Genomic DNA, 14,783 nt, shown 5'->3' with positions numbered 1-14,783 from the left:
TGATGGATGGCCAGGGTGCTCGGATGTGCCCCTGACACTATTTGCACAAACAGGGAACTCAAACGAATGAGGTTTTTTACGAGCTTTACATAAGTTGGTTGGCAGCGCACGGTGTGGCCCAGCTGTGCGGCATGACGGGACAGAGCTTCGAGTTCCTGCTCAGAGACAGGTGACTTTCAGAACCAGTTTGCCTGTGTCAGGACTTGAAATGGTTTGCTCTGCCTTTCTGTTGTCATAACCCCCCCTCCCCCTTTCTCTTTCTTTGTCAAACTCTCTTTGCAGAAGGATTCTCATAACGGGGACAGTAGGGCTACTGTTGCTTCCAGCGGCCGCCCAAGGGCTTTTCTTTTCTTTGGGACTCTGACTTCCTTGAAAGATGCAGCAGGTGTGCTCTGAGAGGTGGTGGGGGTGGGGAGGGTATGGTTCAAGGGTAGGAGAGGAGGTGGTTGGAAATGTCCCTCAGCACATTCCTGGGCCATCTCCAGGCCTCTGCTTGGGCTCTGTAGAATAGGCAAGGAAGTAGCCTCACAGCCACACAACCCTCTGCCAGTGTCCAGTGTAGTGTAGGCATCCTGCTCGCTCCTTCCATCAGTGCTGTTGCTGGGCAGGCAGTAAGGGGCTTAGCATCAGATATACAGATAGCAGAGAGTCAGAGAGCTGTGGGTTCTAGCAGGGTCCCAGCAGGTCAGAAAGGGGCTGCCTGAGCCCTGGATGTGAAGTTCTACAGTCCTGTTCTTTTACAGTCTCATGCCCAGCCTAGCCTCTGTGCCCTTGGAGGTTCAAGTGACAGTCACACAGGGGCTTCTGAGATTTGGTGACAGTGTTTGGAGATCACATCCAGGTGTGGACCGCACCCCACTGTCAAAGTCAGGGCACAGTCACTCCTTGGGGGCTGTGGGACATGCTGGCTGTGAGCCAGATCTGACTGCATTCCACAACTGACTCTTGTCACTTGATCACTTCTGAGACTATTAGGCCATCCTCTCTGCCTCCCCTCTACCCAGCACAAGCTAGAGTCATCAGGGAAGAAAGAATCTCAGTTGAGAAAATGCCTCTCCCAGATTGGCCTCTGGGCGAGTCTGTTTTACTTTTTTGACTAATGATTGATGAGAGCAAGCTGAATCCACTATGGGCAATGCCATCCCTGGGCAGGTGGTCCTGGAGGGATAAGAAAGGTGCTAAGTGATCCTTGGGAGAAAGCTAGTCAGTAGCGCGCCTCTTCGCTGTCCTGTTTCAGTTCCTACCTCCAGGTTCCTGCTTTGAATGTCTGCCCTGACTTCTCTTCGAGATAGGTTACAAGCCGTAAAATAAACCCTTCCTCCCCAAATGGCTTCTGGTCTTGGTGTTGATCACAATAACAGAAAACTAATTAAGGGATAGCCAGGCCAGCTTGGAATGATTTATGGAATGAACTCATGCCTGTAATTCTCCTGCCTCTGCCTTCTGAGTGCTGGGATTTCAGGTAAGAGCCACAACGTCTGGCCTGGCCATTTGTTTAATAAAGGCAAACGTCTTGATTCCCAAGCAAGGGAGTTTTACTTATTAAAAAGGAAACATTGTAGAAAGTCAGAAACTTTAAAGTAACAAGAGCACTTCTAATTAAGTTTGTTTTTTTTTGCCACCTTTATATAATATGAAACAAAATGGGCTGGTGCAATTGATATCATCTGATTAGACTGTGACCACCTGTGACTGTAGCAGAACATCATTCTACGGTGTCCTCTGGAGTGCAAACCCACTTGTCACTGTTGGAACTGTCCTTTGTGGGTGGAGACACAGACTGACAATCGTCTCTGGCTTTTCTCAACACTATAGAGAGCGTCCCCAGAGTCAAATCTCTGCTCACTTTTCTATTTCACAAAGAATGCTGAGCTGGCCGGTTTTCCTCAGGGTAACCCCTCCACACGGGTTTCCTGGGCTGAGCTGTGTGTGAGCATGTGAACCAAACTCACATGTGTTAGACAACTCCTCTACCTCTGAATCACACGCTGTTCCCTAAACCGTGGCTTTCAGTCGGTGCCCTTACAGGGTTGTGCGTATTTGGATCTATGTTCCATTTTAATATAATCAGTCAGAACTTCCTTAACCTGAACAGGTATTTCTCACACCAGCACAGCAGCACCTTAATACACAGTCTCTTAGCAATAAGCTTTTTTTTCTTTTAAAAAATATTTTTATTTTGTATGCATGAGTGTTTATGTGTGTGTGTGTGTATGTATGTATGTATGTATGTATGTGCACCACATGCATGTAATGACCAAGGTGGCCATAAGAGGGCGCCAGGTTCCCTGAAACTGGTGATGTGTTTTATTTTGTTCGTAGGGGTGATATTTATGGCAGGCATCACAGGCCTCTCTGTCCTAGGCTTCAATGTTGGCCTCATCTCCTTTGGGACCTGGCCTTATGCAGTTGAAGGAAGGTCTCCATGTCTGCATGGATACCTGCGGCTGTCTGTTTCTGGAGCACTGATCTGTGAGATCCCTCTGGTTTTCTGCTCAGGACTTCTGGTGTTCTGGCTTGCTTGGGGCCTTGACTCGCCCTCCCCCCTGCCACCACTTACCACCATGCCTTTTGACTTCTCCATCCTCCCGTGTCTGTGGTCAGAATCCTTTTCTGAGGAGGGCACATGGATTTGTTGATCATCTTAGCACATACCAGCCACTTTGCTGGCTACGTCAGACACAACATTCTGACCAGTCCTCCTGTCAGCCTAGAGTGAAGGCAGTGCTAATCTATCCTCGCTCACAAGGGCCCTAGAGCCTCCAAGGCAGCTACAGCTGGTGGCAGTGCTCAGAGTTCACGGACTCCAAGCTGCCTTCCATACACTGTTTAGGGCTCCTGACAAGAGACAGTTCTTTAACTTAGACCTGGAAAGAGCAGAGAAGCAATCCTGTTGTAGGTTGGAGGGGCATTTGAGGCCTTGGACAGGCCATAAGGGACAGCTTCTGGGTGCTGGAGCACTCCCATTTCACAATGGTGACTACTGCCACTCTGCTTCAGTAGGTCCAGGCCAGCTAGACCCAACGAGGTTTCAGATTCTCATTTCTCAGCCAAGCTATATAAACAGCCTGTGAGAGATCAGAGTCAGGGACTAGGTAGACAGACTCAGTTACAGTTCTCAGGAGCGGCCCCTCTCTAGTGTGGGTAGATGGGGCATATATATCTTCTGGGTCACATCTTATTTCCATTTTTATCTTTTCAGACATGGTTCACTGTGCGGATTGGCTCAGCACTCATTTTGCAGACAAGGCTGACCTTGAACTCACAGATGTCTACCTGCCTCTGCCTCTAGAGTACTGGGATTAAAGATGTGTGTTACCATGCCTGGCACATCTTATTATTTTTAAGTGAGAACCTATTTGAATTAGTTGTTTTAGCATTGATTATTTTCTGCTTTGTACTTCTTCATCCCCTGCCCTCCCGATACTCACAGTGAAAACTCCAAACAGCACAGTGTATAATATATTTAAGTGCTGAGTAAATAGTTGAAGAACAAGTGTACATAATATGTGGAAATATAAATTCTTTTGCTATGCCTTCAGAAACAAGCACTGTCCGGGCTGGAGAGATGGCTCAGCAGTTAAAAACAGGTTCCCCTCTGACAGAGTTTGATTCCCAGCGTCCACAGCAGGCAGCACACAACTGTCTGCAGCTTCAGGGGGGTCTGACGCCCTCTTCTGGCACCTGCAGCTACCTGCATGCACATGCACATATGCCTAGACAGACGTATGAATATATATATATATATAATAATAAAATGAATCTAGAAAAGACTCCCAAACAACTGTTGTCAATAATTGGCTGAATAAACTATTGCTATTTTCCCAGTGAATCTCTTGTGTGTTTTTATGTGTGCATTTCTTTTTACACGAGTACTTTGGGTATCTTTTCATGGCATAAGCACCCAGTGGGACACTGGGTTTGAGTTCTAGTCTGTGGATTCTTTACCACTTAGTAAGTCTTTTGTAGATAAACTTTTTGAGAGGTTTCCGGTCCTTCATTCTTCCCCCTGAATAGTATTGCAAACAGCATACTGTTTTGAAAGCGTCTTTTAGATGGATTGGAAGACTTTAACCCCACTGAAATGATGCAATGCTTAGTCTTCACAGGCCTCCTGACCTAGCCCTCCATCCAGCCCTGCCCTCCAGTTCCTCCATCTTTTTTGCTTGCTTCAGCGTGGTCCAGCTCCTTGCCTGCTGGCCTTTGAGCTGTCATCCAAGGCTATCAGCCTTCTGGCTTCTCCCTTGCTTGTTTTTTTTTTTTTTTTCCTCTAGGAGTTTATGCTTTCTGCATTCAGTTTTCACTTGTTATAAAAACTTTACACTAGTATGAAGAAATAAATACTCATCCAATCCTTCAAATGATTTGTTTTTATTTATGTGTAAGTGTGTTAGCATTTGCAACGTGGATGCCTGTAGAGAAATTGGGTCCTCAGTAGCTGGAGCTAGAAACGGTTGTGAGCCACCTGACATGGGTGCTGAAAGACGAACTTGGGTCCTCTACAAGAACAGCAAGTGCTCTGTCCTCCCGAGTCAGCTCTCCATCCCACACAACACCTCTGAACCAGAAAGTCCCACACCATTCGCCACTCTTCAGAGACCAGGAACCGCAGCTATCTGAGCTGATTCCTTTTTGGTGTTTAACAATTCCACCAAACATTCTTGTAGCTTTTCAATTTGTCTATCTTGCCAACATTTCTGCACTCATCATTAATTTCTCTTTCTGGTGTGAGAGTACTCACTTCCTTTTACACCTTGCTCCCTCATGCTCCCTCATGCTTTCACATGCTCCCACATGCTCCTACATGCTCCCTCATGCTCTCACATGCTCCCACATGCTCCTATATGCTTCCACATGCTCCCACATGCTCCTACATGCTCTCAATGCTCCCATACTTCCCCACATGCTTCCACATGCTCCCTCATGTCCCCATATGCTTTCACATGCTCCCATATTCCCCCAATGCCCCACATGCTTCCAATGTTCTCATATGCTCCCATATGCTTTCACATGCTCTCACATGCTCCCACATACCCCCACATTCTCCCACATGCTTCCAATCCTCCCACATATCCCCATATGCCCCCACATGTTCCCATATGCTCCCACATACTCTCACACTCTCTCATATTCTCCTATATGCTCCACATGCTCTCATTCTTGTCCTGTACACTCATAAGAGAGTTACAATGTAGGACATCTGGAAAGGTCAGTATTCAGTCTTTGTTTGTGTTTTGTGGAGCTGTGGATTGAAGTCTGAGCCCCTCGCGTGCTCGTGTTGTACCATTGAGCCACACCCCAGCCTCAGCATTTACATTACTTGGGCAGTGTGCTATTAAACTTCAAGCATTTTATTTTGGCTGCACACTTTGTTTTCTCTGCAATGAGTAATTGCTACTTGCTTAGAGTTCTATGTGTTGCTATCTGGTTTCATGCTATGCCCTCTTGTGTCTGCCTCTCTCTTTCTATATTCAGACCTGTCCAATAGTCACCAGGTTCACACTCCCCGGGTTCACACTCCTGAGAAATGTCTTCTGGAACATTCTGACTTGCCTCGGTTTAGACTGGTTTCCTTCTATACACTGATTTTTAACATTTATTTATTTTTTAATGTGCATAGGTGTTTTTTTCTGCACATATGTCTGTCTGACCGTGTCGGATCTTGGATTTGCAGACAGTTATGAGTCACTATGTGGGTGCTGGGAATTGAACCCAGGTCCTCAGGAATAAGTAGCCAGTACTCTTAACCTCTGAGCCATCTCTCCAGCCCTAATTTTCATTTTTTAAGACAGAGATTTATTTATTTTTGTTTTATGCATAGGAGTGTTTGCCTGCATGTGTGTACATGCATCATGCATATGCAGTGTCTACAGAGCTCAGAAGAGGGCTCCGGGTCTCCTGGAACTGCAGTTACAGGTGGTCTCGAGCCACTGTGTGGGGGCTGGGAACGGAACCTGAGTCCTCTACTGGATCAGTCAGTGCCTTCTCACTCATCACTGAGTCATCTCCTCAGCCCCTGGGGTGCATTTGTATTCCCAAGGTTCCCTGGGAATTGGTTTTATTTTGCTTCTGCCTTCTTGGTTTCTTCCTTCACTTGTCTTAGCGCATTCTCTGGGGATCACCGAGGTGCGTGCGGCAGAGGAAAGCCTTTGATACTTACACACTCAAGGGACTGTTTCCCACTACACCGAACTTGATAGTTCAGTTGGATACCGAGTTCCAATTTGGAAATAATCTCCCTTAAAAAAAAAAAACCTTAAGGCTTTGCCCGTTGCCTTCTGGTTTCTGGTGTGGTTATTGTACATTCTGATGTCACTTTGATTTTCTGACTTTATGTAAAAGCTATTGCTGCGGCCTCCTCTGAGGATACTTCTGGAACATTCTGACTTGTGTTCTCAGTGTTCTGAAAGTGATCTTGGTATGATTAAGCTTAGTTTTATCTGCTAGGGGCTCCGTGGGTAAATTTGGTTTAGAGAGACTTATATCTTTTAGTTTTTAGGAGTTCCACTAGAATTGTTTGTCTTTTTTTTTTTTAAGATTTATTTTTATTTAAATCCATAAATATGTGTGTGTGTGTGTGTGTGTGTGTGTGTGTGTGTGTGTGTGTGTGAGGGTGTTGGATGTGGAGTGATGGGGGTGGCAGCCCAACACAGGTGCTGGGAGCTAATCTCAGGTCTGGTAGAGTAGGAAACACCCGAAACTGTTGAGCCGTCTCCCCTGTTCAGTTTTGAAACAGAGTCTTGCTGCATCACCCAGGTTGGCCTCAAATTCGTAATCCTCCTGCAATGTCCTCTTTTCTGGGCAGCCAGGCATGGTTGGTAGAGTGATTTCTCTACCTGTGCTTTCTATTTCCTGTCTCTCTTTTAAATGTTGTACGTGGTGGATCGAATGTGCGGGACCATAGAAACAGCTGCTCCTTGCTTCAATGCCCTTTCGGCGTAACTCTGCTCCCTCCTAACTGACACTGGGCTCGCTGTGTCCTTACTTGAGGCCAATGGTGTGTTGGTAATGACGATGCAGGCAGAGGACTGAAGGCCATGTGCACAATTGAGATTCTTTCTTCCTTTCTGCCACCATTGTAGTGAGAGACTTGGGGGTAAGTGCCTGTCGACGCATGCCGTGGGTCCTGTTTGTCACTGAGATCTGTCAAGTCAGTCACCAGTACACGAGGTTACTTGGATGTTGGGTCTCTACGCACATATGCACGCACGCACACACACACACGCACGCACGCACGCACGCACTGCCCTGTGGTTTTTCTCTTTACTCTCCATATTTCCTGGAGGCTCTCTGAACATTCTCTCTCGCTCCTTTGTTTGATCCTGATTTGAATTTCTGAGAACTCTTTTTGGTTTCCTGTGTGCTGTCATTGCTACGAATCATCCCTTTCTTGTGTCACAGGAGCCTTATCTTTGTTTTCTTTGTCTTTTGTTCTGAGTATAGAACCCTGGGCCATCCTAGCTCCCTCTCCTTTGGTATCTTATTGTACTAACTCTTACTCTCTAGCATTCTCCTCTGTTTTTCTTTATTTGCATTATGCTTTCTTCCCAGAAGCCTTTTTTCCCCCTACGACTCCGTTTTGGTCTTCTGTGCTTTTATATTACACTTATTTCTGTGCTTTTATATTACACTTATTTCTTTGTATGTGTGTGGGCATGCACTTCTCTCACGATGGCCATTCATTGCCTGTTCATTCACACTCACTAAAAAGCCAGTTGGGAGGTGTGTGTGTGTGTGTGTGTGTGTGTGTGTGAGTGTGTTCAATCCCCCCCACTCCTTTCCCCTCTCCGGGAGGATAACTAGATGACCCACAGTAGCCTTTTCCCTTTGATAGTTTTGATGACCTGTGGCTGAGTGTGTGTGTGTGTGTATGTGTGTGTGTATGATGTGTGTGTGTGTATACACACTCAGACTTTAAACTTTCACCTGATTTCCCTTACCAGTGTAGCACCCATGTCCTCAAAGCCAGATTTTCTCCATTTAACCTCCCAGTCAATAATCCTGCAGCCTTCTCTCAGTGAGCAGAGGGGTTGTCACTTGGCAGCCGCCGGCCATCCTGCCAGCCACCGTGCCCACAGCCCCTCCTCTTGCAGACACCCTGTAGCTTTAATCCCTAGAGCTTTGTCTCATTCCATGACAGCATCTTTTGACTTTTTGCTGTCTTAGGATTTAGTTCACGTCTCTCCATTAAGTCATTTCTCATCCCCCTGCCTTCCCACGCCCCAGATGCTGTGGCTGTTGCTTGTTTCTTTATCGTTTGCATCCTTGTGGACTTACGGAAAGCCATCTCTTACATATACATAGTATTTTAACGGGTGTTAAAATCTTCCATTGTATGTGATCATTTAAAAACATTATTAGGGCTGACCTCCGTATGGTGGTGCATACCCTTAATCCTAGTGCTCAGTAGGCAGAGGCAGGACAATCTCTATGAGTTCAAGGCTAGCCTTGTCTGTGAAGCAAGTTCAGGCTAGTAAGGCCCACACAGTGAGACCCTGGGTCAAAACAAAACAAAAAATTATTGATCTGGAGAGATGTCTCAGTGGTTAAGAGCCCTTGCTGCTCTTCCAGAGGACCTGAGTTTTGGTACCAGCATCCAGGTCACGTGAGTCACAGTCTCCTGTAATTCCAGCTCCAGGTGATCTGATACCCTCTTTTGGCCTCAGTGGGTACCCACATACATGTTCCTATGCACAAATTCACACACATACACATGCACATAAATAAAGATAAATAAATGGAAAAAATGATCTACAGCAAGCAAGCCTTTCTCGTAACATGCCCGCTCCATACCTACTCTTCAGTGTTTATCCTGGGTTTCTCTCCTTTGTGAGTTACACGCACCAGGATGCTGAAGTACACATCATATTTATATACTTTCAGGTCGGCACGAGGTCATGGTACACGGTACTCTGGAACATCTCCTTCCTCCATCCTACCCAAGAAATTTGGGCAGCCCCAAGGGAAAAGTCTAGACATGCACAGAGGGGAGTTCTGAAGCCGTCCTGGAGGCCTGGTTGGAACTGAGTTTGGGGGCTGGTATTACCACTGTGGTGGTTACTCAGGGCCTCCTGTGTGCCCGGCGGGCACTCTACCACTGCTGCCCAGCCCTCTGCTTCCTGAGCAGCTCTGTGGTGTTCTGCTATGCCACAGCTAACCTACCCAGTCCCTTATTCATGCATTTAAAATGTTTCCATTACTGTAAAGGCCGCTTCCTGAATATTATTTTCCTATTTGACTTCGGTTTCCTTGGGGTAGAAAGGCAAATGGCACAGAGGTCTTGGGTGTCGGTAGACAGTGTGAGACTGCCCTGAAGAGAAGTCTTATTCTACTCCTGGTTTGTGAGAGGCTCTTCCTGCCTGCTTTGTCCTTGTCACTTTCCTTAACTGTTGCCACCCAGCCCTGCTGCCATTTTGAAAGTATTTCTTTGTGTAGCATAGCTTGGCTCTTGTGTACATCTAAGGCCACGTGACTCCTCTGCACACCATTTGCTTTGCGGAGTTTTACTCACTCTTGATTTCTGTTTGTTTTGCTTTATTTGAGACAGAGTCTCATGTAGCTCAGGCTGGCCTCAAACTCCTTATGTAGCTGAGGCTGGCCCTGAATTTGCTCCTGCCTCTAACTACGGCTAGGGTCATAGGCATGTGGTATCACACTCAGATTTCTCTCACTTTTAGAAGGGAACCCACAGACTCTGCTTTGCTGTCCATGTTCCATGAACCCCTTAGCCCCAGGCTGGGCAGGCTGTCAGGGCCTCGAGTGGGAGAACGAGGGAGAGAACAGCTTGTGGCCTGCCCCGGTGTCTCACATTTCCTATACAGAGTTATTCTATCAGGAGTGAGCATAGACTCCCCCATCAGTGCAACCCTGTTCCAGTGGATGAGTCCTCCCAGCCAGAGTGGCTCTCTGAGTGGCTCTGCACACGGCCAGCTATCAGCGTCAGTGTCCTGGTTGATGGCTTTGGCATCTGCTTGGGTTTACATTTCACAGAGGCAGTTGTCTTTTATGCAACCCTTTTAAAAAAATGTGAAATATAACATGTATAGAAAACGTTCAGTTTAACAAATTACTAGAGAGCAAACATTGTATAACCACCATGCTGGGAGACGGTTGACTTAATAGCGCTGTGGCAAGTGAGCTGGCACTTTGCCCCTTGACTGTTGGGCCCTTTCTCCCTACGGCTCACCCCAGGTCCCTCAGGGGTGAAGGCTGAACTCAGAATGGCTTTCAGGGTGAGTAGCCTTGTTTGGGGTTTTGAATAGGTGATTGAATTCTGCCTGTCAGTCTCCATTCTCTGCACTGCCCCAAGGACCACCAGACCTAAGGACTTTGGGCCCCAGTGAGCAGAACAAGTCCAAAAATCCAGTGTGAAGCTCTGGGCTGGGCCTGGACACCAGGAGTGGCTGACTTGGTGTTTTGGGGTTGACTACAGGATATTTGCCCCCATGGCCGAGCTTGGTCCTCCTGCCCTGTTCTGACTAGGGACAGGCTGTGTGGGTGTAGCCTCCTGCTCTCCTGCGTGGCTTGAATGAGGGCTGTCTTTTATATGGGAGACTCCCCTCACGGACTGGCAGAGGATATAAGCTGCTGATTGGAGACTGGGCATGTGCCCTTTGCTCTGAGATATGTCCCAGTGAGAAAACATGTGTCTTCATGGCCTACTACCCTTTGATCTTCAGCCTGGCCCCAACTGGAATGCTCAGTGCTGAATGCACTGAATGGGAGTCTCTAGCAGGGACAGGCCTTGGCCCTCATATTGCCTGCCTCCACTCCTTGCTCTCCCGGCTGCCCTTTCTATGTTTAACTTCATGGATCTTCCTATGGTCTGGCATGCAAGGGATGGCAGTGAGTAACAGGACTGACTGAGTGGCTCACAAGCTGACGTCATGCCACAGCATAATGTTCTGTCTGCTACTGTGCAGAAGGGGAAGGGAGTCACCAGACCTCTGGTGGGCACACTGAGCCAGGCAGGCCCCAGAAAACTCTAGAAGTCTTCCTGGTGGGAGCAGCAGCCATGGAATGAAGCAGACTGGAGTGTGTGTTTTCTTGGGGTTGGGGGTTAGGACGGTATAACTTCCCAGACAGATGCTGAGGGGCAAGTAAAGGGATCTTAGGTGCTGAGGGAGCCACCCTGAAGCTCAGAAAGACTGGAAAAGAATCAGGTATAATAGAAAACGGGCGAGCTTTGTTTTCATGATCTGGCTGGAGGTTATGAGGCTACACAGCAGGAGGAGTTGGGTAGGCCAGTAGACAGGTCTACTGAAGTAGGACCCTAATGTGTCTGTCTTACTCTAACTCTTTCCACCAGAGCTGTTGTTTCCAAGTTACCCTGACTACGAGGCAGCATGCTTGCATATGTATGTATGTATGTATGTATGTGCACTCCATTTATCTACACACCATTCTTGAGTGGCTTGTATATCTGCTACATAGTTTTCAGGAGTCTAGGACTATAGAAGAGTCAAAGACATGAAATTTAGTCTCTGCCGAGTCATCAGGGAGGGCTTTATGGAGGAGGAGTCTTGGGGATGACAGCATGTCAGACAGGGATTTGGGGATGACGGGGATTGGATCCTGCAAAGCAAAGGTAGAGAAGATCCCTAGTCGGGGGAGTCCGTGTAGCTTTAGGAAGACAGGAAACCGAGGCCTTGTAGGAAGGCCAGTGGGAGCTCCTGAAGATGCTCGGGAGTCAAAGTACTTACAACAGCATCCCAAAAGGATGGAAGAGCTCTCTCTGTGCTGGGGAATAGACAGCGGGAAAACAGCGAGGCAAACCACCGTCCTTGACAAGACAGATATTATCAGGCACAAAGAGTAAAACTGCTTAGGGTGAGGTGACCGTGTCAGGGACAGAATTGCTGTGGGCCATGCAGTGCCGGGTGGCCCGTGGCTGCTCAGCAACTGCAGGTGGAACTGTGCTGTGCCAGATCTCCAGTGCTCAGTGCTTACCCAGGGGCTCTCAGAGTGCTGGGGGCAGAGAGGAAGGGGGTGTGCCACTTGGGCCCTCAGAGCTCACACCAGGCCCAGATCCCATTCTTATGTCATCGAAAGTGTTTACAAGGAATCAATCACACTACTCATTAAAGTGATCAACATTTTAGTTCTAATTCTACACACCAAAGGAGACAGGGTGTCAGAGAGCACCTACATGGCAGTCAGCGGCAGGGGTAGGGGCCCTGAGATGCTGATCTGAGTTGGAGGGGTTTGGGGTGTCTGGTTGCAGCCTGAGATATAGACCCCAGTGCCCAGTCATCATGAATTCAAAGCCTTGTGTGATCCAAGTGTCCCAGCTGTGGCCAATGTGAAATCACCTGCCGAATGCTGGCTTGCTGGAAGGCTGTTTCTTCATTCCTGGGTTCACAGACCTGACTTCATAGCACCTCTCGATGAGCAGAAGAGCAGTTACCAAGAGGGTTAGCATCTACTGTCTAGACCCAAGTAAGATGCTGCGGTTTCCTGGTGGAATCAAAAAGCACCTTAAGGTGCAGGTTGCTTGAGTTTATTATTGTCTGACGAGTAGACATTGCATCTGAGAGTACAGTTTACAAGGGAAAGCCATGGGCCTGTGGAGCATCCTTAGGCTGCAGGTTTGTGTTTGTGTCTGCAGAAGGGGCAGAGATAGGAGGTGGGAAATGGGGCATCCGAGAGTGGGAGAAGCCAGTGTGTCTTGTCCCGAGTGGTGTTTCTCATCAATGTCATCATAAAGTCCTGTCGTGGGTAAGCATGCAAGTCCATGCATCTCCCAGATGGTCCTCAGGCCAAGGGGGTTCCCTGAAGTAATCAGGCTGCTTTTACATTTCCCACTGATGCCAGGCAGGGCACGGCTTCTGCTGTTTCAGGGTGCAGTAGGTCCAGGCAGGGACCGAGGAACATTTTCCTTCAGCTCCATATGTTCTTGGTGTCAGATACGAGAGGCTTGGGAATCGAAGTCAGGCATATGAAGCTTGTGGGTAGGCCATGGGCATGCTGTGAGCAGCGGAGGGAGGTAGGCTTAGAGAGATCAAGGATGCTCTGTGGACCATAAAACACTGCATAGAGAGGGATGAGACTGTTCTGCACGATAGACAAACCTTGACAGTCTGGCTTGGGCTGAGTGGGCATCTGTTTCTGTATCCTTGCGACTCAGACTTTGAACAAAGGGTCCGGCGGTCTGCAGACCTATAGCAGAGCAGGTATGAGTGTGAAGTCCAGAGGGGCTTGAGAAACTTGAGAAATACCTTCTCAGCATCTCGGCTTACAGAGGAGTAAACTAAACCCAGAGAGGAAAGGGGACTCATGGGAAGTGAGCAGATGGATCAGGTGGGCCACAGAGCATCCTTGATTTCTCTAAGACCTGCGGTCAGAAACGGGCCTCTCCATCTCTAGCCTCCTGGCTGGATGACCTTGAACTTGACCTTGAACCAGCATTCCCTCTGTGTCTGTTCTGATTCTCCATGAGACAGGGAAGAAAATCCAACCACGCCGTATGGTAAGTTTTAGGATTCCACGTGAGTGTTCTCAGAGCCTGGATGATCAGGCTGTACACTATCCATGCTCAGAGACCCTACTGGGTTAGCACGCCGCAGGTCTTCACTCAGCGCTCTGGTCTGTGCCTCACAGCGGAGCCCTGCAGCCTGGTCAGGTTCCTGTTCCAGCTGTGACCACTGGTCTTCGGACACGGGGCAGTGAGCAGACTCTGTTTGCTAACTTTGTATATTGCTTAATAAGGAAAACATGGCCTGCCCTGGCAAACAGTGGATCTGGCCATATATGGGGAAAAGGAGTAACTTGGATACAGTCAAGGATGCGATTCAGAGCTGTTATTTAAAACAAAAATCAAAGACAGTATAGAGTGGCCACTTTTCTTTGTCCAGTTTGATTCTGTGGGAGGGAATTTGAGGTTATAAATAGGCAGCATCTTACAGCGTGCACTTTCGGCATAGCTGGGAGCTGTTTGGGAAGCAAATCCTCTCAGCGCTCCAGAGAACTTGGCAGAAAGGAGGAGCCAGCGGATGGAGAGAAAGCGGCTGTTTTGAAGCCTAGCAGAACGGGGCGAGGCCTTTCTTTCTTGGTGGGCCCATCCTGGGATTGAGTGCTGGATCCAGTGTTCTGGGACAGGCTGAGTCAGGTAGAGGGTAGCCTCTAAACAGTTGGAAATGTGAGGCCCAGCTGGCCACGTGAGCTCATTCTGCAGCCATCAGCTGTGTGGATTTGCACCACCTACTCCTTGTTTCACTGCCTCAAGCACACACTGAGCACTTACTGTGTGCAGTGCAGGCCCCTGAGTTCCTGATCCCCTTTCCTCTCTCTTCCTCAGGTTGGGCTCAACAGCTCCTCACCTTTGCCCATTGCCCTGGTCTCTGTCCTTGGTGCTTTGGTTTCTCTTGGCTTTTATTTCTGTAGCTTTATAGTCGAGAGTGGCCAATCTGCTAGGGCTCAGTACCGGCTCTATCAGGTTCTATGTGGTCCTAGGCAGGGAACCTAACCTCTCTGCAGCTCACTTTCCTTTCTCATAAACCAGGATGGCCATAGAGCTTATTCTGGGATGACTGTGCTATTCTGCCCAGACCAGCACCCAGCAGTAAATCGGCACTTGGAAGGCACGGTCAGCTGTTCTTTGCCACTAACTCTATGTTCTCTCACTAGACAGTTGCTTTCCCCTCCATCCCTTCCCACTGGTCAGCTAGCCACACAGCCATCAGTCAAGGCTGAGTATGTGCTGATGTGCATGTACCACTCAGCTTGGAGACATCACATGGAGGAGACATGGTCTAGGCAGTTATAATGGATATGTGCACAGCACA

General features: G+C 48.1%; 1 long non-coding RNA gene across 1 annotated transcript in view; it reads left to right on the top strand.

Moving 5' to 3' along the window:
- The first annotated feature begins 10,180 nt into the window (after positions 1-10,180).
- LOC147000954 (uncharacterized) overlaps positions 10,181-14,783 on the top strand; it is a 138,312-nt gene continuing 133,709 nt past the window's right edge. Inside the window, exon 1 of the long non-coding RNA XR_015045390.1 lies at positions 10,181-10,232. This is a non-coding gene — a long non-coding RNA (uncharacterized LOC147000954). The remainder of the gene's footprint in view (positions 10,233-14,783) is intronic.

Source organism: Mus caroli, unplaced genomic scaffold (genome assembly GCF_978045245.1).
Source record: "Mus caroli unplaced genomic scaffold, Mus_caroli_1 scaffold_15, whole genome shotgun sequence".
Lineage (NCBI taxonomy): Eukaryota > Metazoa > Chordata > Mammalia > Rodentia > Muridae > Mus > Mus caroli.
This window is presented reverse-complemented; position numbering and strand designations above follow the sequence as displayed.